The 25,297-nt window shown below is 37.2% G+C and overlaps 1 pseudogene; it reads right to left on the bottom strand.

The window, feature by feature from the left end:
• Positions 1–7,963: 7,963 nt before the first annotated feature.
• On the bottom strand, positions 7,964–22,760 carry LOC149163831 (ABC transporter A family member 2-like; annotated as a pseudogene).
• Positions 22,761–25,297: the final 2,537 nt, after the last annotated feature.

The following is a 25,297-nucleotide window of genomic DNA, read 5'->3' as shown; positions in this document are numbered from 1 at the left end:
TTGCTTGCTGGCACCTGAAGGCAAGGTCTGGAGTTCTTTTCCCTTTGGTGATAGTAGTTAATATTGTTTGCACATATTCCCCTCAGTGATATCAGAATTACTACTGTTTACATCTTTTTTGATTGCTATCACCTAAAGGCAAGGTTGGAGTTCTTTTCCCCTCGGTGATGGCAGTTTTAATATTGTTTTACATGCCTTCCCTATCAGTGATGGTAGATTTATTCATCTTTCGGCTAGGGATTGAAGATCTATCCTGCTCCATAGTACTCACTTTGAATGGGGAGATACATGAACCTTGTACCTCATAAACTTGACCAATTAATGACTCTGTGGTGATCAAATTCTGGTAAGCCTCTAACATAGGGTGCAGTCTGGACTCTGGAAAACATATTTATGCATGCTTTATACATTTACCATTACTTCCAGTGCTTCTATGGCTTCTTTGCTTAATAAATGTCATTTTGACCATCCTTAGGGAGAACTTAGCACTTAATTTTAATAAAACGTGTAATTTACCATGTTTGTTGTACCATCGATTTGCAAATGGGAAAAAATGTACCAATCACTTTGAAAATAAATATACTTATCACTTGTAATTGTTTTGTGCACTCCATGCAAATGCACACTTTCTTTGACCGAAGAAAATGAGTCATTACATGTATGTTTTGAGATCGTTCCGATATAAAATTTTCGAAGATTTCCAACAAACATTTGTCTCCTATTAAAATGGGTGGTTGAAATTATTTTATGCAACACTCCCCTTTAATTACAAAAAACAAAAATTTAAACTAAGATATTTTCTGGTCCGAGTCTAAGCTATGGTTACAATTTAATTTTTTTTGACATCAGTTGGATTTCCTTTTCTTTTCTTCATTGCTTTAGCTTTGTCTTTTTGTTGTAAGCTTCAGATTTCAATGTCTTTATTGGCTGGTACAACTGTTTGATTGTTCCAAGTTGTCCATGCATGTCCTCTATTTCTTCAAACAATGGCTTGTATGTAAACGACTACCACATGTCACCTTCCATAGCTTGCTCTTCATCAATTTGTTCCAAAATAAATCATAAAAATATTTTGTCTCTCAAGGACACTATTGCATGGAAATTTCATTAACATTTTTATTTTCTACAACATCCATCTTTCCTTCAACATTAATTGTTGCGACTTCTATGAAAACATCATTAACACATGGTGTTTCAAGCCATGTTTCAAGAAGTTTTAGTGTGAGAGATTCTCAATGAATACATCAACCTCTTTTTCAATGAAGATAAGTTATTGTAGCATATGCCGTGAATCAATTCCAACGACATGTCCGTGTTTATTTCAAAATGATTTAATGTATCTAACATCATCTACAATATAATCTGAAAGATAACCCATCAATCATAACAAACCATAGCAGCGAGATTCTTTTAATGTCTTAAAAAAAACCAATGGATGCAACTTTGCGAGAGAAAAATGGCATTGCCACAGTAATATAAATCATAGCAGAGATCTTCATTCATATATATATATATATATATCTATATATATATATATATATATATATATATATAATGAGTATGTACTATAGAGATTTATTTATCTCAATGATAACTTGAGATTCTTCCAGTTATGACAAAAGAGTAAAATATTTAAAATAGAGCATGGACTATAGAAAGTAATATAAATCATAGCAGAGATCTTCATTCATATATATATATATATATATATATATATATATATATATATATATATATATACTATAGAAATTTATTTATCTCAATGATAACTTGAGATTCTTCAAGTTATGACAAAAGAGTAAAATATTTAAAATAGAACATGGACTATAGAAATTTATCTGAATGATAACTTGAGATTCTTATCCCACGCTGCATACGATTTCAGTGTATGTAAATGAAAAATTAATAGATTAATTTAATCTTAATTTTGACGGATTTGATTACCTATTCTTCCCCACTCTATGCCTTACGGCGTTTCCTTTGCAACATAAGGTGCAAATGCTAGTATTCTATTGGCTCCATTGGTTATGGATGCACACAATTATCATTTACCTATCCATTATCATTGTTGCCCTTAATTATTGGTTTGGAAAATTCGAATCTATGGAATGTTTGGATTATATATTTGAATTACTACAAAAGTAATTCATATATTTTTAATGTTTAGCAAAAGGGAACTACCCACAATGATTTGTACCATCTTTTAACAGTTTTTTTGTTTTTGCATATTGGGGAAAGTGGGTAGTGAAGCTCTTTATAACTGTGGTAGACTCTATTGCTTGATCACCTCACTAATTATGAGATACCCATTGTTTTAAATACTAACTGTAGTAGACTCTATTGCTTGATCACCTCAATAATCAATTTACTTTGCAATCCTTTGATATATGTATTCACATTTATTTTTCCGAGGACAAACCTTGTTCCACTTATCAATTTGTGATGGCATATTAGGTACTCATTCTTTTATAAGTATATAAATATATATCAATTTTTTATAATTCTATACTGGTAAAATAATTAGTTATAGTTGTTGTACCATATTTTGTAGCTTGCACTTTATTGGTAAATGGAGAGTGGAACACACTGCAATTGTTGCATACTTTGTTCCTTAATCATCTCTCTAATCATGGATACTAATTTCCTTAAATATAATTATAGGATAACTTTGTCTCAAAAATTCTATTTTGCAAGTCTTGCTTATACGTCTCCACATTTACTTTTGCAATAGTGAACCTTATTTAAGTTTTCAATTTATGGTAGGCCACTTTAGCATTGGTGAACCTTGTTTAAGTTCTCAATTTATGGTAGGCCACAACATTCAGAGACCCATGCTTCTATATATATATATATAAAGATATTGATTTTTGATAATTCAATACCGTTAAAAGAATTAGTCACCATAGTTGATGAATAATTTAGGGCTCATTCGTCCATCTTCTTTTCTATTTGAGAACATTGTAATAGATTTATTGTTAGTAAATAAATTATGAGTTGAATATAAACAAAAATGAGTTACTTGGGCCAACCCCACTACATTAATCATCCACCATACCTCACACCCCAATACATTAGTCTTCCACCATTCCTCACACCCCAGTCTTGACTACTCGAGCTACCCAGTTGTTAATATTGGCAACATTGGTTGCCACCTTGAGACCAAAACTGTGCACTTTCACTTCTTGTCATTGTGGCACATTGATCTCTTTCTTTGGTGTTGAAGAAATCAATTGTAAATACGATAATAATGTAGATATCTTACCTTGGAATTTTTTTTGACAAAACCATCCAGAAATTGCTTTGTTTGGCTCTTTTTATGCTTTGGCAATTATTACAAATACAAACTATAAACTTGTAGATAAAGTTTGTATGTATTTTTACTCCTAGGCTTTACATTTTTAGCCTTTATTTATTTGATTGTGTGCCACAAGTATTGTAAGATTTAAATTTTTCATGGGTAAAACTATTTAGGCCCCTTTTGATCTTGATTGATTTGTTGATGTGACTTGAGGTGCATGTTATATATGAATGTTCTGGCATGGTAAGGAAAATAAGCTATGGAGATTTTATTGTGTCCCTTCATGAAATTTCAAACTAACATTCATGATTCACTAAGTCTTTTGTGTGTTATGGTCATTTTGTTTTTTTGCTTATAATAAATAGGTGATTTTTTTAAAAATAATTGTAATATTGAAGGGTAATATTTTAATCAAATCTTCATTGGTGAAGGGTTAATTTATTATTAAAACATCAATCTTAAAGGGCAAAATTTTAAACATAACGTTCTTTGATGGGCAACTTAAAGACACAAAACGTAAAAAAAAAAATTGTCTGACGGGTAAAGAGGAATCTAAATTCCAACCCTGTTCCCCACATAGACCTCGAGATTTCGGAAGCAACATTCTTCTCATGGCCCCTAGGACGACAAACCTTCGTGAACCAAAATGTGAACTGACCTTATGAGCTCTTTTTTCGCAGTCCATTCCAATTGAAACACTTTTTTCGCAGTGCATTCCAATTGAAGCACAACAATCTTCAGCACAATGGAATTTCAGGATCTAGAGGATTGATGATACCATTGTGACCGCTGGTACTCAAGAAAATCAGTTGTATTCTGCTCTTTCATGTAAGAAAGTTGAGAATGAATCATAAGATATCCAATGCCATTCTTATGAACCTTTACAGCATGATGAGGAGCCGTTTTTCTGCATTTGCAGCAACCAACCATATTTCTTATACCAGGGAATATCTTGATGAGGCCACGAACTTGGACAGCCACATTTGGACTCGTCGTATCCTTTGCTGTCTGACTAATGATTCCTCTGCGGCAACATCTTCATCATCAGGACTACTTTCAGGTAACGGTGGAACAGATCCTGTACAGGTACAACAACCACCGCCTGCAGAGATCAAATCTTCTTAGTGAAGCACATTGATGGGTGTTAATTTTTTCAGAAACTACAATCACATTAGTGAAAAGAGAACAACAATGAGCAAATTAATTAAATTTCCTGATTACCTTCTTCTCGATCACTGGCTTTTCCAGTCCAATATGATATCTTCAAAAAGTAAAACTAGGACATTTTAACACCATTCACATTTGGGAGTGCATTGTCAAAGTAGATGGCAAGAATGAACCACAGAAAGAATGTTGCAGTGAGCCATTTGAAAATATCATCCTGGAAACATGGTGCATTTCTCGTGTCATGTCTTTAAAAGAAGTAAAACAGGACGGACCACAACTTTTAACCCATTCACTAAGCCACTCAGTTTACTACCATAGAGCTCATAAACTAGTAGAATATTTAGCATTATGCATCAGTGGGGAGGCAACCTGACAGTGATGAATGGCAAGTTCTAGTTCTATTCCAATGCAGAATCTAGTTGACATCCTCTGCTCTATAATAAGGAAAATATTAGGTTTCTTTAGGTAAAATGGCTCCAAGTAAAACAGGAGGGACTGCGACCTTTAGTCTATTCCCCAAGCTATCTAGTTTCCTATCCTAGGGCTCATAACTACTAAATATGAAGCAAGTCTATCCAGATTAGCTAAATGTGAATCGAGCCCTTGGAAATACGCAAATGATAGGGCTCATAACTACTAAATATGAAGCAAGTCTATCCAGATTAGCTAAATGTGAATCGAGCCCTTGGAAATACGCAAATGTGCAATTCATATAAGGGAAAAGGTTTAGGGTTAATATTCGTACATGGGCAAATTTAAAAAAAAAAAAATTATTTATAGTATAAGATTATTAGAAATTTAAATATTTTTAAAAAAATATAGCTAAATATTTTACAATTATATATTATATATAAGTAACTAAGAATATTTCCTAAAATAAAAATATTCTATCCTTAAGATCACGTGAACCAACCATTTGAATAACGCAGCCAGAGTCTGCTGAAGGACATTTTGATCTACTAGACCAGCTGATTCCTTCATCTTGATTCCTTCATCTTGACCTGTAGCCGTCGCATCTCCCAGCAAGTTTAGGCCTTGAGAAAAAAGATTTGGAGGGAAAAAGGACCAGATGGCACGGTAGCTCTTAGAATATGTATGTGAATATGGAAATCCAAATGTTGTAACAAACTGCACAAAAGAGAAGATACTTCTATTAGTGTTTTGGATTATATGGACTCTGCTTATAGGAGTTGTGCAAAATGATAGTTTTATGAAGATTTGACAAAGGTTTGAAACATGAACATAAAGCAAACACTACTACCGCTAAAAACAAACCTGTGTTATGAACCCAATTATGTAGACGAAGAATCCGAGAGTGGTGGCAGATGAAGATTTGCTTGTAAAGGCAGACAACAAGAAAGCAAATCCAACCTGTTGCATGATCTTGTGAAATGACTATATGCTATTCATTCCTAAATATTGCAATCCAAAAGAATTCAGTCTCAATGTATATTCCACTTCTTTTCCCTGAGTTTAAAGTCATTTCATCTCTGCAAATGTGAAATCTGTATTTTGAAATAAATGTTTACTTCTTTATTTCAACGGTAATGTATTAACATGTGGTCATTCAATATAAATGTCAAGAGGAACCATATACATACAAAGTGTGTATCAAATATATGCATATTTGAGTCATCATGTGCACTTATGAATTGTGATTGAAATGTTGATGGCCTCGATGTGCATTTGAAATTATCCTTGTTTTTTTAAGAAAGTCACTTCTGCAAAGTCATGCAAGAAAACGAACAAGAACCTTCGTGAACCAAAAGTGAACTAACCTTATGGGCTCTTTTACTAGCTTTGGAATGTCAGCATAGGAATCTCTTCGCAGTCCATTCACTTATCTACCAATATCAGTCTCCTGGAAACTCAAAGAGGAAGTCAATAACTAAAATAGAAATAAGCTAACACTAAAAAGAACAAGCATAATATTTAACAAGAAGCTAATAAGGTCTGTTATTCTGCAGGTGGGGATGGCATAAATGTTATCAGGATGGGCAAAGAAGTAAGTGTCAGTGGCCTGAAAATCTCTCATGAAGCTAATTAAAATAAAATGAATTTCAAACATAAAACTGCTTTATATCCAATAATGCACTAATTCGAATAGCGCGCTTTGTAAATGAATTAAAATAAAATGAATTTCAAACATAAAACTGCTTTATATCAAATAATACTTTGTAAATGAATTAAAATAAAATGAATTTCAAACATAAAACTGCTTTATATCAAATAATGCACTAATTCGAATAGCGCGCTTTGTAAATGAATAAAAAAGTGCCAAAAACATTACATAACTTGCTGTGAAAATGATTTCACAACCTGAAATTTTGTTTTGTCATGATTGTGAAAATGATTTCACAACCTGAACTTTTGTTTTGTCATGATTCCTTAATAAATATAATAGCATACCTCACAAAAAGGCACACAGCCACTTTTACAGATGGGCTGCGTTTGGCCATATAGTGAATGGATGTTACAGGTGAACAGCAGAAGGTATCGACTACCATATAGAGAGCTGAGTTTCAAGTCGGTGAAAAATTCTTCTCTTAACTGTCATTTTAATTCTTGCATAATTTGGCCACAAGTCCCCGTCATGATTACTTTGGCATTGATATGAGAACTCACACAAGGGAGAGAATAATGAGCCTTTCTATTCATCCCATGGTTGTATTTGTTTATATTACAGAGTAGAACATGTATTTGTTTATATTACAGAGTAGAACAGATGAAGTGAATAAAAAAGTGCCAGAAACATTACATATCTTGCTGTGAAAATGATTTCACAACCTGAACTTTTGTTTTGTCATGATTCCTTAATAAATATAATAGCATACCTCAAAAAAAAGCACAGCCACTTTTATAGATGGGTTGCGTTTGGCCACATAGTGAATGGATGTTACAGGTGAACAGCAGAAGGTATCGACTACTATATAGAGATCTGAGTTTCAAGTCGGTGAAAGATTCTTCTCTTAACTGTCATTTTAATTCTTGCATAATTTGGCGACAAGTCCCCATCATGATTACTTTGTCATTGATATGAGAACTTACATAAGGGAGAGAATAATGAGGCTTTCGATTCATCCCATGGTTGTATTTGTTTATATTACAGAGTAGAACAGATGAGTGGATGAGCTGTGGCAGATGTGAAGCAAAACCCTATTACAGAGATAGAGGGTTCATGGTGAAAGCTTCACAGTTTGAAATTATGTCAGCGAATATGGTGCAGAAGAGGAAACTTTGTGATTTTTTCGTGTTTTGGGCACTGGTCATTGTTGCTCTGGTACTCTGTTGGAGTTTAAGGAGAATTTGCTCTTATGGAATTGCTTATAGAGCTGTCCAATTGAAGCACAACAATCTTCAGCACAATGGAATTTTAGGATCCAGAGGTTTGATGATACCAATGTGACTGCTGGTACTCAAGAAAATCAGTTGTATTCTGCTCTTTCATGTAAGAAAGTTGAGAATGAATCATAAGATATCCAATGCCATTCTTATGTGTTAATATACCTTTACAGCATGCTGAGGAGCCGTTTTTCTGCATTTGCAGCAACCAACCATATTTCTTATACCAGGGAATGTCTTGATGAGGCCACGAACTTGGACAGCCACATTTGGACTCGTGGTATCCTCAGTGACTTGCTGTCTGACTAATGATTCCTCTGCGGCAACATCTTCATCATCAGGACTACTTTCAAGTAACGGTGGAACAGATCCTGTACAGATACAACAACCACCGCCTGCAGAAATCAAATCTTCTTAGTGAAGCACATTGATGGGTGTTAACTTTTTCAGAAACTACAATCACATCAGTGAAAAGAGAACAACGATGAGCAAATTAATTAAATTTCCTGATTACCTTCTTCTCGATCGCTGGCTTTTCCAGTCCAATATGATATCTTCAAAAAGTAAAACCAGGACATTTTAACACCATTCACATCTGGGAGTGCATTGTCAAAGTAAATGGCGAGAATGAACCACAGAAAGAATGTTGCAGTGAGCCATTTGAAAATATCATCCTGGAAACATGGTGCATCTCTCGTGTCATGTCTCTAAAAGAAGTAAAAACAGGACGGACACAACTTTTAGCCCATTCACCAAGCCACTCAGTTTACTACCATAGAGCTCATAAACTACTGGAATATTTAGCATTATGCATCAGTGGGGAGGCAACGAGACAGTGATGAATGGCAAGTTCTAGTTCTATTCCAATGCAGAATCTAGTTGACATCCTCTGCTCTATAATAAGGAAAATATTAGGTTTTTTTAGGTAAAATGGCTCCAAGTAAAACAGGAGGGACTGCAACCTTTAGCCCATTCCCCAAGCCATCTAGTTTCCTATCATAGGGCTCATAACTACTAAACATGAAGCAAGTCTATCCAAATTAGCTAAATGTGAATCGGGCCCTTGATAATACGCAAACGTACAATTCATATAAGGGAAAAGGGTTAATATTCGTAGATGGGCAAATCTTTTATGATCATTGTAAAAAAAAATATTCGTAGACTATCATAGGGCTCATAACTACTAGATATGAAGCAAGTCTATCCAAGGGAAAGGGTTAATATTCGTAGATGGGCAAATCTTTTAGGATCATTGTAAAAAAAATATTCGTCGACTATCATAGGGCTCATAACTACTAAATATGAAGCAACTAAATGTGAATCGGGCCCTTGATAATAAGCAAACGTACAATTCATAAAAGGGAAAAGGGTTAATATTAGTAGATGGGCAAATTTTTTATGATCATTGTAAAAAAAAAAATATTTATAAAAAAAAATATTTATGGTATAAGATTATTAGAAATTTAAATATTTTTATAAAAATATAATAAAAATTTTTACAATTATATATTATATATTAGTAACTAAGAATATTTCCTAAAATAAAAATATTCTATCCTTAAGATCACGTGAACCAACCATTTGAATAACGCAGTCAGAGTCTGTTGAAGGACATTTTGATCTACTAGACCAACTGATTCCTTCATCTTGACCTGTAGCCGTCGCATCTCCCAGCAAGTTTAGGCATTGTTGAGATTTTCTGTTTGGGATGAAATAGGCAAAAATCTCTGAAGGTGACAACAATAGGAATTCAGTTCCTAGATTAGGTCCAGGTTGTTGGGAGGGAGTTAATGCCTCCTATATTTGATGTGAGTGAGTTAATGAAGCTGTTAGATTCTCTATGCTATATAACAGGCAACCATTCGGATGGTTTGCTGAGAGTGTGAGAGTTTTGTGAGGATTTCTTGATGTAATCTCCAATTTGATTAATAAATTCCTGATGCCTATGTTTGGTGGACGTAGCCCAGATTGGTTGGGTGAACCACGTTAAAAACTGTGTTTATGTGCTTGATTTATTCTGCTGTGTGTTTTAATTGATTTACTGTGCCTCTGAATTCCAACAATTGGTATCAGAGCAAGTTGGAGACAAGATTGGATTTGCTGCCTGGAGGTGCTGCCTGGAAGCGCTGCGTGGTGTCTCTGCGTGCGTAGATAGCCATCCCGAACGGTGGAGCACAAAGGCGCTGGAGGGAGCTGTGTATAGCGTGCGTGGAATTCATTGCTGTGCGTGGCGTTCATTTGCTGGTAGAATAAAGGTGAAGATGCACGATCTGCTGGTTCAACAAGGTGTGGCGAAAGCACTGTTGGGGAAAAACAAAAGACCTCCTTCCATGACGGAGGATGAATGGGATGAGATGGACGATAGAGCTCTGAGTGCAATTCGGTTATGTCTGGCGGACGATGTTCTGTTCAACATTGTGTCAGAGAAATCCGCCGCAGGCTTGTGGTCGAAGTTTGAGAAGCTCTATATGACGAAATCATTGACAAATCGGATTCTCCTGAAACGACAGCTTTACGGTTTGCGGATGAAAGAAGGTACCTCAATTGCTGATCACCTGAATGTTTTTAATACCTTACTGGTGCAATTAGACAGTCTAGATGTGAAATTTGATTCAGAGGATAAGGCAATAACTCTATTATGTTCTTTGCCTGAATCCTGGGATCACTTTGTTACTTCCATAAGTTTTAGTACATCAAAAATTCTTGAGTTTGACGATGTTGTTGGAGCCTTGTTGGCTGAGGAGACGAGGAAGAGGTCGAATGCAGACACCTCTACATCAAAGGTAATGATGGCCATAGGTCGCTCACGAGAGAGACACTCCGGGGGAAAACCTAGCGACTCTCGCTCAAAGTCCAAAGGAAAGAAGCCAAAGGTGAAGTGCTGGCATTGTGGCAAGGCTGGACATCTGAAAAAGGATTGCTGGAAGCGAAAGCAGGCTGCTAAAGAAGGCTCTTCGACAGAAAAGAAGGAAGCCAACACCACAGATACAGGTTCAGTATCTGGTTCAGGTATGAGTGATGAGGTATTGTCTGTTAATGTTTCAAAGCATGATCAACATTGGTTGTTAGATTCCGGGGCATCTAACCACATGTGTATACATAAAGATTGGTTTAAAACATATAAATCAATTGATGATGGTGTTGTGTACATGGGTAATGATGTAACATGTAATATTGTGGGAATTGGGAGCATACAACTGCAAATGTTTGATGGGACAACAAAAATATTAACAGATGTGAGGCATGTACCAGATTTAAGGAAAAATTTGATTTCATTAGGAGCACTTGATTCAAATGGATATAAAACTGTAATTCAAGGTGGAGTTATGAAAATTTATAAAGGTATCTTACTAGTGATGAAGGCTAAGAAAGTAGGAAATCTATTTCAGTTAGAAGGTAGAACTGGGTCAGATCATGTGTCTGTGTCTGAACATGACAATAGTTCCATTCACTTATGGCATCAAAGATTGGGGCATATGAGTGAAAGAGGGTTGAAAATTTTGGCTGACCGAAAGTTACTTCCTAATCTAAGATCTGGAAAATTGGATTTCTGTAAACATTGTCTGTTTGGTAAACAAAGTAAACAAAAGTTTAAAACAGGCAAACATACTAGTAAAGGCATACTTGATTATATCCATTCAGATGTGTGGGGTCCAGCTCCTACAGCGTCGTATGGTGGCTCGTCGTATTTTGTGTCGTTTATTGATGACTTTTCTCGGAAAGTGTGGGTCTACATGTTGAAACGGAAGTCTGATGTTTTTATAGTTTTCAAGCAGTTTAGAGCATTGGTAGAAAACAGCACTGGTAGAACTATAAAATGTTTAAGAACTGACAATGGTGGTGAGTTTTCCTCCAAGGAGTTTGACAGCTATTGCAAGGATGCAGAGATCGAGAGACATAAGACCACGATTTATACTCCTCAGCAGAATGGAGTTGCTGAACGCATGAACAGGACTCTTCTAGAGAGAGCAAGGTGTATGCTGAGTAACGCCGGGTTGCCGAAGGAGTTGTGGATGGAAGCGGTGGCAACAGCTTGTTATGTGATAAACCGATCTCCATCAACGGCGATAGGCTGCAAGGTTCCGCAAGAGGTATGGAAAGGACACCCTTGTGACTATTCTAAACTCAGAGTGTTTGGCTGTGATGCATATGCTCTAGTGCCTAAACATCAGCGAACTAAATTAGATCAAAAGTCTAAAAGGTATATCTTTGTTGGGTATGGTGATGGAACAAAGGGATATAGATTGTGGGATCCTACTACCCACAAAATCATCATCAACAGAGATGTAAAGTTTAATGAATCCTCTCTTGTACAGTTAGATGTAAATAGTAGATTGAAACAGGATGATGTATCTGATTTCTAGCATATTCAATTTGACAGCACTTCTTCTGATAGTCATGATGATCATAGTTTAGATTCTAGTCATGAACAGGTTTCAGAATCAGATTATGAACAGGGTTCAGATGGAGGACATGAACAGGTCTCAGATGGCGATCATGAATAAATTCCTACAGATGATAGACAGCCAATTGTGGAAGCACCAGAAACATTCTTAAGGAGGTCTACAAGGATCAAACGCCCTCCGAGAAGGTATGATGATCATGTTACTTCAGTTGCTTTGATCGCTAATGATGATGAACCTTTGTGTTATCAGGAAGCTGTAGAAGGTTCAAATAGTGACAAATGGAAAGCAGCTATGAAGGAAGAAATGATGGCCTTAGGTAAGAATGGCACGTGGGATCTGGTTGAACTTCCTAAAGGCAGGAAAACTGTGGGATGCAAGTGGGTGTTCAAAGTGAAACGGGGTGTGAATGAAGACAGGTACAAAGCGAGGCTGGTTGCAAAAGGGTTTTCTCAGAAAGCTGGCATAGACTTTCATGAGATTTTTTCACCAGTGGTTAAAATTGTTTCAATTCGACTTGTGTTAGCATTAGTGGCTTTGCTTGATTTAGAGTTGCAGCAGTTAGATGTTAAGACTGCATTTCTACATGGTGATTTAGATGAGGAAATATATATGGAACAACCGGAAGGGTTTGTTCAGCATCGCAATGAAAAATTTGTCTGCAGGCTCAAGAAGTCATTATATGGCCTGAAGCAGTCGCCTCGGCAGTGGTATAAGAAGTTTGATTCTTTCATGTTGAGTCAGAAATATGTAAGAAGTGAATATGATCATTGTGTTTACTTTAAGCAGTTAAATAATGGCATGTTCATTATCTTAGTGTTGTATGTTGATGATATGCTTTTAGCAAGCAAAAGCATTGAAGAAATCAACAGGTTGAAGACTCAGATGACAAGGACGTTTGATATGAAAGATCTAGGAGCCGCAAGACAGATTTTGGGCATGGAGATTTTCAGAGACAGGAGTAATGGTAAGCTGTGGCTATCACAACAGAAGTATGTTGAGAAAATACTTTTGAGGTTTGGTATGAACAATGTGAAGCCTGTATCAATCCCTTTAGCTTCCCATTTTAAGCTTTCTTCGAGTTTATGTCCTAATACAGACGAAGAAAAGGATTATATGTCTCGAATTCCATATGCCAATGTAGTAGGGTGTTTAATGTATGCGATGATTTGTACTCGACCAGATATTTCACATGCAGTTGGGGTTGTCAGCAGGTACATGGAAAATCCGGGTAAAGAACACTGGTCAGCAGTGAAATGGGTGCTTCGGTACTTGAGAGGCACAACTAGTTATTGTATTTCTTACAATAAGAGTAGTGAATTTGTTTGCGGGTATGTTGATTCCGATTTTGCAGGTGATTTGGATAAGAAAAGATCAACTTCAGGGTACGTCTTTACTCTTGCAGGTGGAGCTATAAGCTGGATGTCAAAGCTACAAAACATTGTTGCTTTATCCACTACTGAAGCAGAATACATTGCTGCTTCGCATGCTTGCAAAGAGGCGGTTTGGTTGAAAGGTTTGCTTGGTGAGTTTGGTAGGTTACAGGACAACATCAGGTTACTTTGTGACAGTCAAAGTGCAATACATTTGGCTAAGAATCCGTCCTATCATAGTAAATCAAAGCATATTCCAATCAAATATCATTTTGTAAGACAGGTTATCACTGAAAGAGGAGTCTCTCTTGAAAAGGTGCATACAAAGGAGAACTGTGCAGACATGTTCACGAAACCAGTTTTGTTGGAGAAGCTACGCTGGTGTTTGGCTTCTCTTGGCTTGCAGAAAAGATAAAATAATAATAACAGGGCATCAAGCGAATTATTGTCAAGGTGGAGATTGTTGAGATTTTCTGTTTGGGATGAAATAGGCAAAAATCTCTGAAGGTGACAACAATAGGAATTCAGTTCCTAGATTAGCTCCAGGTTGTTGGGAGGGAGTTAATGCCTCCTATATTTGATGTGAGTGAGTTAATGAAGCTGTTAGATTCTCTATGCTATATAACAGGCAACCATTCGGATGGTTTGCTGAGAGTGTGAGAGTTTTGTGAGGATTTCTTGATGTAATCTCCAATTTGATTAATAAATTCCTGATGCCTATGTTTGGTGGACGTAGCCCAGATTGGTTGGGTGAACCACGTTAAAAATTGTGTTTATGTGCTTGATTTATTCTGCTGTGTGTTTTAATTGATTTACTGTGCCTCTGAATTCCAACAGGCATTGAGCAAAAAGATTTGGAAGGAAAAAGGAAAAAGGACCAGATGGCACGGTAGCTCTTAGAATATGTATGTGAATATGGAAATCCAAATGTTGTAACAAGCTGCACAAAAAGGAAGATACTTCTATTAGTGTTTTGGATTATATGGACTCTGCTTTTAGGAGTGGTGCAAAATGATAGTTTTATGGAGATTTTACAAAGGATTGAAACATGAACATAAAGCAAACACTGCTACAGCTAAAAACAAACCTGTGTTATGAACCCAATTATGTAGACAAAGAATCCGAGAGTGGTGGCAGAGGAAGATTTGCTTGTAAAGGCAGAGAACAAGAAAGCAAATCCAACCTGTTGCATGATCTTGTGAAGTGAGTATATGTTATTCATGCCTAAATATTGCAATCCAAAAGAATTTAGTCTCAATGTATATTCCTCTTCTTTTCCCTGAGTATAAAGTCATTTCATCTCTGCAAATGTGAAATCTGTATTTTGAAATAAATGTTTACTTCATTATTTCAACGGTAATGTATTAACATGTGGTCATTCAATATAAATGTCAAGATGAACCATATACATACAGAGTGTGTATCAAATATATGCATATTTGTGTCATCATGTGCACTCATGAATTGTGATTGAAATGTTGATGGCCTCGATGTGCATCTGAAATTCTTCTTGTTTTTTTAAAGAAAATCAAAGTCTTTACTCTACAGGTTCGAAAATAATTGGGATGGAGGTTCATGTCCTCACCATGTTGAACTGACATAGAAAGAACAAAAGGAACAAACTTGAGAAGTTGTTCGTGAGGAAAAAGTCGAATTGGAACATCATTCCAAAAAGAACCATGAGAATCGCAGATACAAATGTGAGGATGCCTTCCCAAGTCAGCCAAGTCAACCAGTAGGCTGAATTATAAAGCCCCATAATAGACATTGCCTATCGGATCCCTAAAGACAGCTAGATAACAATGCATATACCAACTTACAATTTTGTTAAATGCAATCATGATTCAAACTAAAAGAAAGCATTTTCGGCATAAATTTGTTGAAGTTGTAATTTCATCTGCGCGTCATCAAAACCACCGGTATCTTCCCCGCACCACCATTCGCAAAAGGTTGTTTCCGTAAGGAGGGCTCCGACACAATCAGCACGAGACACGCGTCCAGTGTACAACCATGAAACCGCCCATTCCCCGGCCATTAAAAGTCGTTTGAGTTGTGTGAGGTTGGTGTGCGAATTGCGTCCGATCAGGTCAACGCATATGGATTCACTCCAACCTGCCAGAACGTTAATTTTACTTTTACCGCTGGCTTTTAATTAATGCATTTAATGCTTAGTCATAGTTTGAGGTAGAAACTTTTAATTTTATTGTTTTTTAAACTTACGGAGGTATGGGTAAGAAAAGCACGTAAGTTTTTTTTATTTGGTTGCATATGTATCGTATATGAAATATGTTTTTGTTTGGTGTTGACCATTGTAATATGTGAGCCCGGGGCAGCAAAAGAGAACAGAGAGGAGTGCACGGCAGCGCATAAGTTATGAATTGAACAGCGTGTGAAGCAAGGAGGTGATGAACGTACAACAGTGCGAAATATAAAAATCTGAGTTTTGTTGGTTGCTCAAAAAAAAGGGAAGAACTAATGAATATTTGTATGGTGTGAGCAAAGAATTTTTTTGTGAATGTAATGAAAAATTTTACTGCATATGTAAAATTATTTTTACAGCAGTATATGTAAAATGCTTTTTACAGCAGTAAAATGTGAATGAAGATTTTACACAGCAGTGTAAAAATCATTTTGTAAAAGAGAGACAGAGTATTTTGTCTTGGTGAAAGTTTTTTTTGGTAAATCCCTCTGAGTGAAAGAGGAAGAAAATTGTATCAGGCCTTTTATGAATTAATACAAGTTTATTATGGGTGTGAAAAATCTCTGTTCTCAGAAATTTTATTAGCTTCCTTGTATTAAAGATCCTGTGGATAGAGAAATAGAGCATTGCCTCTGTGTTGAGTTTTATTTGTGTGTTTTTTGGGATTTTACCAGAAAAATCCCCAACAGTGGTATCAGAGCAGGCTTAGGCTCTTTGAAGGTGTTCAAGAAGCTGAAGGAAGGTTCCTTTTGTTGTATCAGTAAATCTTCTCCAGCAGAGTGAAGACTCAGTCAACAAAGGATTCAGGTATTTCACAAAGTTTTTTTTATTGCTGAAGAAACAGTCAGTTGTTTTAAAATACACAGTCAAGAAATTGAAGCATAGTTGAGGATGCAAGGAATGGCTAGCACTAGCACTAGCATGGGTATGTTTAACTCCCAGTTCCCACAGTTTAATGGGAAGAACTATGACTACTGGTCAATAACCATGAGATCTTTATTTATCTCTCAAGATTTATGGGAATTAGTTGAATCTGGGTTTGAAGAACCAGCAGATGTAAATCAATTTAACAACTTAACTCAGGCAGAGAGATATCTGCTGAAGAGCAATAGGAAGAAGGATGCAAAAGCCATTGTATTGTTGTATCAAGCAGTGGACCAGAGTGTGTTTCCAAGGATAGCAGCAGCTAAGACATCCAATGAAGCATGGCAAACCCTCAAAACAACCTATCAAAGCATGGAGAAAGTGAAGACAACAAAACTACAACTGCTGAGGAAAGATTTTAAAAATCTGAGCATGAAGGAGTCAGACACCATTGACTCATTTTTCACACATGTAATTGGTCTAGTCACACAGATGAGGACTCATGGAGAAACCATTGAAGAAAGAAGGATTGTGGAGAAACTGTTGAGGGTCCTACCCTCAAAGTTTGATGTGATTGTCACCACCATAGAAGAGACAAAGGATCTCTCAAACTTTTCAGTTGATGAGCTTCATGCATCACTGATAACACATGAGCAGAGGTTGAGTAGAAATGAAAACTCATCTCTAGAGCAAGCCTTTAAGACCCAGATGTCTTTTGGAAGAGGAAGAGGTCAAGGCAGAGGAAACAAGAGAGGAAGAGGCAGAAGCCAGAACAAAGGTGGAAGGAACAGTCTAGCAAATGCTCAAGGAAGAGGCAGCAATCCAAATCAGAACCAAGGCCAAGGCAGCATCCAACAAAGAGGACAACATCATGCTCAAGGACAAAGGTATGAAAAATCCAATGTCCAATGTTATTATTGTAAAAAATATGGGCATTATGCCAGTGAATGTAGGAAGAAGCAACATGATATGAGTAATAGACAAAATGCAAATGTCACTAGAGAAAACATCAGCCAGGATAATGTGTTGTTAGCTTGTAACATGGCTGAAACAAACAGTGAGGACATATGGTTTTTAGACTCAGGTTGCAGCAACCATATGACAGGAAACATATCCCTCTTTTCTGCCCTAGATAAAAATATGAAATCAGAAGTCACACTAGGAACTGATAGCAAAATTTCTGTTATGGGAAAAGGAGAGGTAAAAATATTTACAAAGCAAGGAGAAAGGAAAACCATAGCAGATGTCTACTATGTCCCTGGAATGAGATGTAACCTCTTGAGTATTGGACAGCTTGTTCAAAAGGGGTACAATGTCTTCTTTGAAAATGATGTATGCACCATCATGGATATAGCACCCAGCAAACGATGCATTGCTGAAGTGAAGATGACGAGGAACAGGATGTTCCCTCTCAGGATAAGAGCAGATTTGAAAAACAAAGGAGAAATTGCAGCAGTCACCCAAGAGGCTTTCCAAAGCGTGCCAAAGGATGAAAATTGATTGTGGCACTTGAGATTTGGACATCTCAATTTTGGAGGTCTAAACTTGTTGAGCAGGAAAGGAATGGTAAGAGGATTACCATTGATAGAGAAACCGGACAGCCTTTGTGAAGGTTGCATTTTGGGAAAACAACACAGAGAAAGTTTTCCATCAGGGAAGAGCATAAGGGCAAAGGCACCCTTAGAGATCATTCACTCAAATTTATGTGGACCGATGCAAGCTCCATCATTAGCAGGTAGCCAATATTTCCTAACATTCATTGATGATTTTACAAGAAAAACTTGGGTATATTTCCTTAAAAACAAAAGTGAAGTGTTTGAGAAATTCCAAAATTTCAAGGCATTTGTGGAAAACCAAAGCGGGCTGCACATTAAAGTTTTGAGAACTGATAGAGGAGGTGAGTATATCTCCAAGGAATTCCTAAGATTTTGTAGAGAAAATGGAATTCATAAACAGTTTACAGCTAGGTACACCCCACAGCAAAATGGAGTTGCTGAAAGGAAGAACAGGACCATCATGGATATGGCGAGGAGCATGTTGAAGGCAAAGCATTTGCCAAATGATTATTGGGCTGAAGCTGTACATTGTGCAGTTTATATTTTGAACAGGTGTCCTACAAAAGCAGTGATGAACAAAGTGCCGGAAGAAGCATGGAGTGGGAGAAAGCAAGGAGTCACCCACATGAGAGTTTTTGGATGTGTGGCCTATGCACACATTCCAGATCAGCTAAGGAGGAAGTTGGACAGCAAAGGGGAGAAATGTCTTTTCATTGGATACAGTGAGGAATCCAAAGCCTACAGGTTGTATATCCCATCCACCAAGAAGTTTTTTGTCAGCAGAGATGTTCAGTTCATTGAGGAGGAAGCTTGGGATGGAAGCATAGAGAAAACAGTGAATGTAAAAAACTGTTTGTCTCATGATGAAGATGATGAGGAGGTGGCTGAAATGCATCCCCAAACAACAGCGCCAACACAAGGACAGCAAGGGACACCATTGAGGATAAATGAAAGTGCTTCTCCAAGCACACCACAAGGAGGAAATTCAAGTGCATCTTCAAGCACTTGCACACCAAATGAAAGAGGTAAGAAGTTTAGAAATCTAAGTGACATTTATGATGAAGGAATGAATTCTTTGTTTGCCTTGTATTGTCATGTTGATGATCCTATTCATTTTGAAGATGCAATTAAAGATAAGAAATGGATAGAAGCTATGGATGAGGAGATGAATGCCATAGAGAGAAACAAAACATGGGATTTGGTTGAGCTACCAAAAGGCAAAGAAGTCATTGGAGTGAAATGGGTTTACAAGACCAAGAGCAATGCTGAAGGTAAAATAGAAAGACACAAGGCAAGGCTGGTTGTCAAAGGGTACAAGCAGCAATATGGGAGAGACTATGAGGAGACTTTCGCATCGGTTGCAAGAATGGAAACCGTGAGAGCAGTGTTGTCCATAGCAGCACAAAACAAATGGAAAGTCTACCAAATGGACGTGAAGTCAGCATTCCTAAATGGAGTGTTAAAGGAAGAGGTTTATGTTGAACAACCTCTAGGCTATGAGAAGAAAGGTGAAGAGCACAAAGTGTGCAAATTGAAGAAGGTTCTTTATGGGCTGAAGCAAGCGCCAAGAGCATGGTACAACAGGATAGATTCCTATCTATTGGATAATGAATTTGACAAGTGTGAAGGAGAACCCACCATCTACATCAAAGAAAAAGATGGTAAAATTTTAATTGTTGTCTTATATGTTGATGATGTTATTTTCACAGGAAATGATGATTAGCTCATTGAGAATTTTAAATCAGTCATGAAAGAGGAATTTGAAATGACTGACATGGGTTTCTTGAGATACTTCTTAGGCATAGAAGTAGATCAAAATGAAAAAGGAATTTTTATCTCACAAGCTAGATATGTAAATCAAGTGTTGGGCAGATTTAACATGCAAGAATGCAAAGCAGCGATCACTCCCATAGTAATGGGATTAAAACTCGGCAGAGAGGACAGCAGCAAGGATTTTGATCCTAGCTTGTATAAGAGTATTGTTGGCAGCCTTATGTATTTAACAGCAACTAGGCCTGACATTATGTTTGCTGTTAGTTTAATTTCCAGATTCATGGAGAGGCCAAAGGAGGCACATTGGCAGGCAGCAAAAAGAATTTTAAGGTATGTCAAAGGTACCAAAATGTTTGGAATTTTATATAATGTCTCAGAAAGTTCAGATTTAATTGGATACACTGATAGTGATTGGGCTGGAAGTGTAGATGATCGGAAAAGCACTTCCGGTTATGTTTTTCATATGGGTTCAGGAGCCATTTCATGGGCTTCTAAGAAGCAGTCCATTGTAGCATTATCTACAGCAGAGGCTGAATATGTGGCAGCTACAGCAGCAGCATGTCAAGCAGTTTGGATGAGAAGAATGTTGAGGAGCTTAGGCCAAGAGCAGGCAAAAGCGACAGTGATTTTTTGTGACAATAGCTCAGCTATTGCATTGTCAAAGAATTCAGTGTTTCATAAGAGAACGAAACACATTGATACAAGGTTTCACTACATCAGAGAATTGGTGAGCAATGGAGAAATTGTTCTAGAACATTGCAGGACTCAGGAACAGGTTGCAGACATTTTGACCAAGCCACTGGACCAGAAAAGCTTTGAATTTTTGAGGAAGTGTTTGGGTATGACTGAATGCCCAGCAGTTGAAATTAAAGGGGAGTGTTGAAGTTGTAATTTCATCTGCGCGTCATCAAAACCATCGGTATCTTCCCCACACCACCATTCGCAAAAGGTTGTTTCCATAAGGAGGGCTCCGACACAATCAGCACGAGACACGCGTCCAATGTACAACCATGAAACCGCCCATTCCCCGGCCATTAAAAGTCGTTTGAGTTGTGTGAGGTTGGTGTGCGAATTGCGTCCGATCAGGTCAACGCATATGGATTCACTCCAACCTGCCAGAACGTTAATTTTACTTTTACTGCTGGCTTTTAATTAATGCATTTAATGCTTAGTCATAGTTTGAGGTAGAAACTTTTAATTTTATTGTTTTTTAAACTTATGGAGGTATGGGTAAGAAAAGCACGTAAGTTTTTTTTATTTGGTTGCATATGTATCGTATATGAAATATGTTTTTGTTTGGTGTTGACCATTGTAATATGTGAGCCCGGGGCAGCAAAAGAGAACAGAGAGGAGTGCACAGCAGTGCATAAGTTATGAATTGAACAGCGTGTGAAGCAAGGAGGAGATGAACGCACAACAGTGCGAAATATAAAAACCTGAGTTTTGTTGGTTGCTCAAAAAAAAGGGAAGAACGAATGAAGATTTGTATGGTGTGAGCAAAGAATTTTTTTTGTGAATGTAATGAAAATTTTTACTGCATATGTAAAATTATTTTTACAGCAGTATATGTAAAATGCTTTTTACAGCAGTAAAATGTGAATGAAGATTTTACACAGCAGTGTAAAAATCATTTTGTAAAAGAGAGACAGAGTATTTTGTTTTGGTGAAAGTTTTTTTTGGTAAATCCCTCTGAGTGAAAGAGGAAGAAAATTGTATCAGGCCTTTTATGAATTAATACAAGTTTATTATGGGTGTGAAAAATCTCTGTTCTCAGAAATTTTATTAGCTTCCTTGTATTAAAGATCCTGTGGATAGAGAAACAGAGCATTGCCTCTTGTTGAGTTTTATTTGTGTGTTTTTTGGGATTTTACCAGAAAAATCCCCAACAAAATTCAAATGCTAAATCAAGAGAAATCTTTTTGAAATGCGTTCTAGAAGCATTTGAAATTTTCAATAGGGAACCAAAAAAGGCAATCATTGACATGGATGCCTGACGAAGTTTAAGCTCATTTTCGGCAACTATAGAACCCAGTTGAATGACAAACCCGAACATTGCAGCGGCAAGAAAAAATGTAGGCCCGGCTTGTTCAACAATAGAGAAACTGCGAATATGATATTGTACTCTAGATAAAGACAACAACCAGGACCACACATGGTAACAAGCAAATTAAGCAAGATTAACTGCAACTTGAAAGTAATTGCAACTAGAGAATATGGATAATTGTCATAATGAATTTTTAACGGTTAGCTTCAAGTCCGACGGCAAAGAAAATACTGTCGTATGACCAAACAGATCATAGCTACAGCAGTCGATGAGTGTCGTAAATAGATGATTCAAAAGACCTCAACAACTGCGCATCAGTAAACTGTCTACTTCCCTGGTGCACCATACCATGTTGATCATGAGAATCGTTTTGTGTTTCTGAGGACCTGCGCAAACCTATGGTGCCTTGGATATCTTGTGAGCTTGCAGCCTTAAACGCTCTGAAATTGCTCCCCTGCAGCAAGCGAAATACATGTCCTCCAAAGTTTCCAATGCCACCTACGTTGGAACATTTGTTTGCACAGACCTTGACGGTGCAGATATGCGAATTTGTGCATTATTAGATGCTACAAATTGTGAAACCTGAAATGGTTCATTCCCTCTAGTTAAGCCATACCGTTGCCATTACATTTGTGACAGAAAGCAGAATTCAGCAGCCGTTCGAAGTCCATACCCCACTGAGCATGAAGACCACCAGAAGCAAGGCCATGCCCGAAGAAGAAGCCATAAGCAAGCCCCATGAAAATTGACCCAACCCATTAGATATGAGAATGTTAAAAAATAAAAATAATAAAGTGAATTAAATTAAATTAAAAAGAGACGTTTAAAAAGATACTTTGCCACGCCAAGAGCATGCTTCGTAGGTGTCGGAGGTATGGGAAATCAGGTGCTACCTGTCTTATCTTGAATGCATGCCTCACTTCCAATTTCTTCTCTTGCACAGACTTCACCGGTGTCTGAGCCCCAGATGGGTTGCTGTTGCTGTTACCATTGCCATTGCCAGTGCCACCACCACTGCCTCCATCCTTTTCATTGATAGTATAAACTATCAGCCCAATGTCCCCGCAACAATTACTACACAACTCTGCTAATTCTCCTCGACCACAGCACTGTGATTCCCCCTTCTACCCTATTCTCTCCGCCCCTCCTCCTATTATAGCAAAGGCGCCTACCTTCGTTTATAACCCCGCACCTTCCTCCCACAAGAGCTCCAGCCATATTTATGTACCAATTATTGCATCCGTAGGAGGAACACTACTTCTTGGACTCGGGCTTCTGTGAGCCATTTGATTTTAAAGAAAAAGGTGAAGCAAACCAGAGACAATAAATCCAGACGCAGGCGATGCGAAGGGTTTCGAGATCGAATCGAGCCTTCTTTCGAACATGTCAGAATTGCTGGCATTGGATAGATTAATAGGCTTTTCCTTCAAAGAACTTCAGGGGGCCACCGACAATTTCAGCGGGGCGCACAGAATCAAGAATTCTGTCTTCCACGTGGTTCTGCACGGAAACAGAGTGGCGATCAAACAAATGAGAGGGAAGGTATTAAAGGAGATCAACACCCTTCACAGATTCCACCACACAAGTCTCGTCACTCTGCTTGGCATCTGCCTTGAAGAATCGTCGGACCAGGACTACTATATCCATAGCGCACAGTCACATGCAGGGGGTTCGACCCTGTCATGGAACCAGAGGCTGCAGACGCTCTGGACATCGCAGAGGGGTTGGAGTATCTACATCCACTCCCACCTGTGTTCACAAGGACCTTAATAGCCGCAACATTTTTCTGGACAAGAATTTTCGAGCAAAGATCGCCAATTTTGGATTGGCCAAATGTGAAGCAGATGCGGGTTCTTGTCCGTAAAAGTGGTTCCAAGTTGAAGGTAGAAGATGAAAGGCTCCCGGGTAAAAGCTTATTCTTTCCTTCTCCTTCCTTCCTTCAGAGCCAACCCTGTACTAGTCAATGACACAATTAAATGAACCCTGGAATATTCCAGGGCTGCAGGCTGGATAATACAACAATACTGTAAAAGCATTCAGCAGTTGAGCAACAATACTGTAAAAGCATTCAGCAGTTGAGCAAGGTTGCATTCAGCACTTGAGCAGGATCAATCACAGAGCGCTGGCGATAGGTAGAAGCAGGAGGTAACTTCTGTATTTTTTTCATGATTCATTTTCCTTTCTTCATGAATCATTCCCCTATATGGTGAGATATAGGGGAGTTTCCAGTGCTGCCAGTCCTGCAATAAGATTTGAAATAAGATTACACCTGCTTACATGCAAACATAAGAGAGATGGCCCCTGGAAGTTGTGGCAGGTAGGAGTGGCAAGCAAAAAGGCGGTGATAAGTAGTGGTGGCAGGCATACCCTGGTGTACAAGCCGGGTCGATACTTGTTCTATTATACCATGTAGTCCATGGAAATCCAAAATAGTGGAGCTAACATTTAGTGCCGTTGACTAATGCCAGCATTAGATTAGGTAGTATTTTTAACAGTTTCAAAATATGAAGCAAACACAAAATTATAACATATGCTTTAGCTTCGGATTAGGTTCGGAGGCCAAATAACATGATTTATCAATATGTGTCTACAAAACTTGCTTTATAGTTGATAAGCGACGAGTAAAAGCAACACTAATAATACTAAAGTGCTCATTTCCGATTACTATAGTCCCCTGGATGACAGGGACTAAAAATGGCGAAGTATATGGTTCCCTTCAACTTTAACACACTCTAGTGGGATGGATGCTCATCTCTCGACACCCTTCTTTATTTAAAGGGAGCACGGAATATTTTAAGTCAGTTACATAGGTATGTTTTACAACTATATATTTGAATTCCCAACAATATTCTTGACCATCATTTTTATTTTAGCCCCAAAAATAAATAGTTATACACAACATAATTATAATTATTAAATTTTGTAAAAAGAAAACAAATAGATTTAAAAAAAACACAAAAAACAAAGCAAACTTGAAAAGGTTCCCTTGACTTGAGACAATTAAGATATATATATTTATGTTAGTTTCTTTAAACATGGTAACACTTCAAAATGTTGTATAAAATTGAAATTATTTAATTTAATTATATATATATATATATATACAAGGTAAGTAAATTTAGAAATTAGTAAATTAAACTTATTTTATCTTAATATTTTTATCTAAATTAATATAGAATAATAAAATAAAGATAATAATAAAATATTTACATAACTAAAATGGTGAATATTGATAAAGTGATCCAATTTAGTGATGAGAAAGATAAAAGAATGTATA

The sequence above is a fragment of the Pinus tabuliformis genome, chromosome 5_1, assembly GCF_031772625.1.
Source record: "Pinus tabuliformis cultivar Carrire ecotype Pingquan chromosome 5_1, CPIR1, whole genome shotgun sequence".
In the NCBI taxonomy this organism is placed as follows: domain Eukaryota; kingdom Viridiplantae; phylum Streptophyta; class Pinopsida; order Pinales; family Pinaceae; genus Pinus; species Pinus tabuliformis.
Note: the sequence above shows the minus strand (reverse complement) of the source record. Positions and strands in the feature narration are given on the sequence as shown.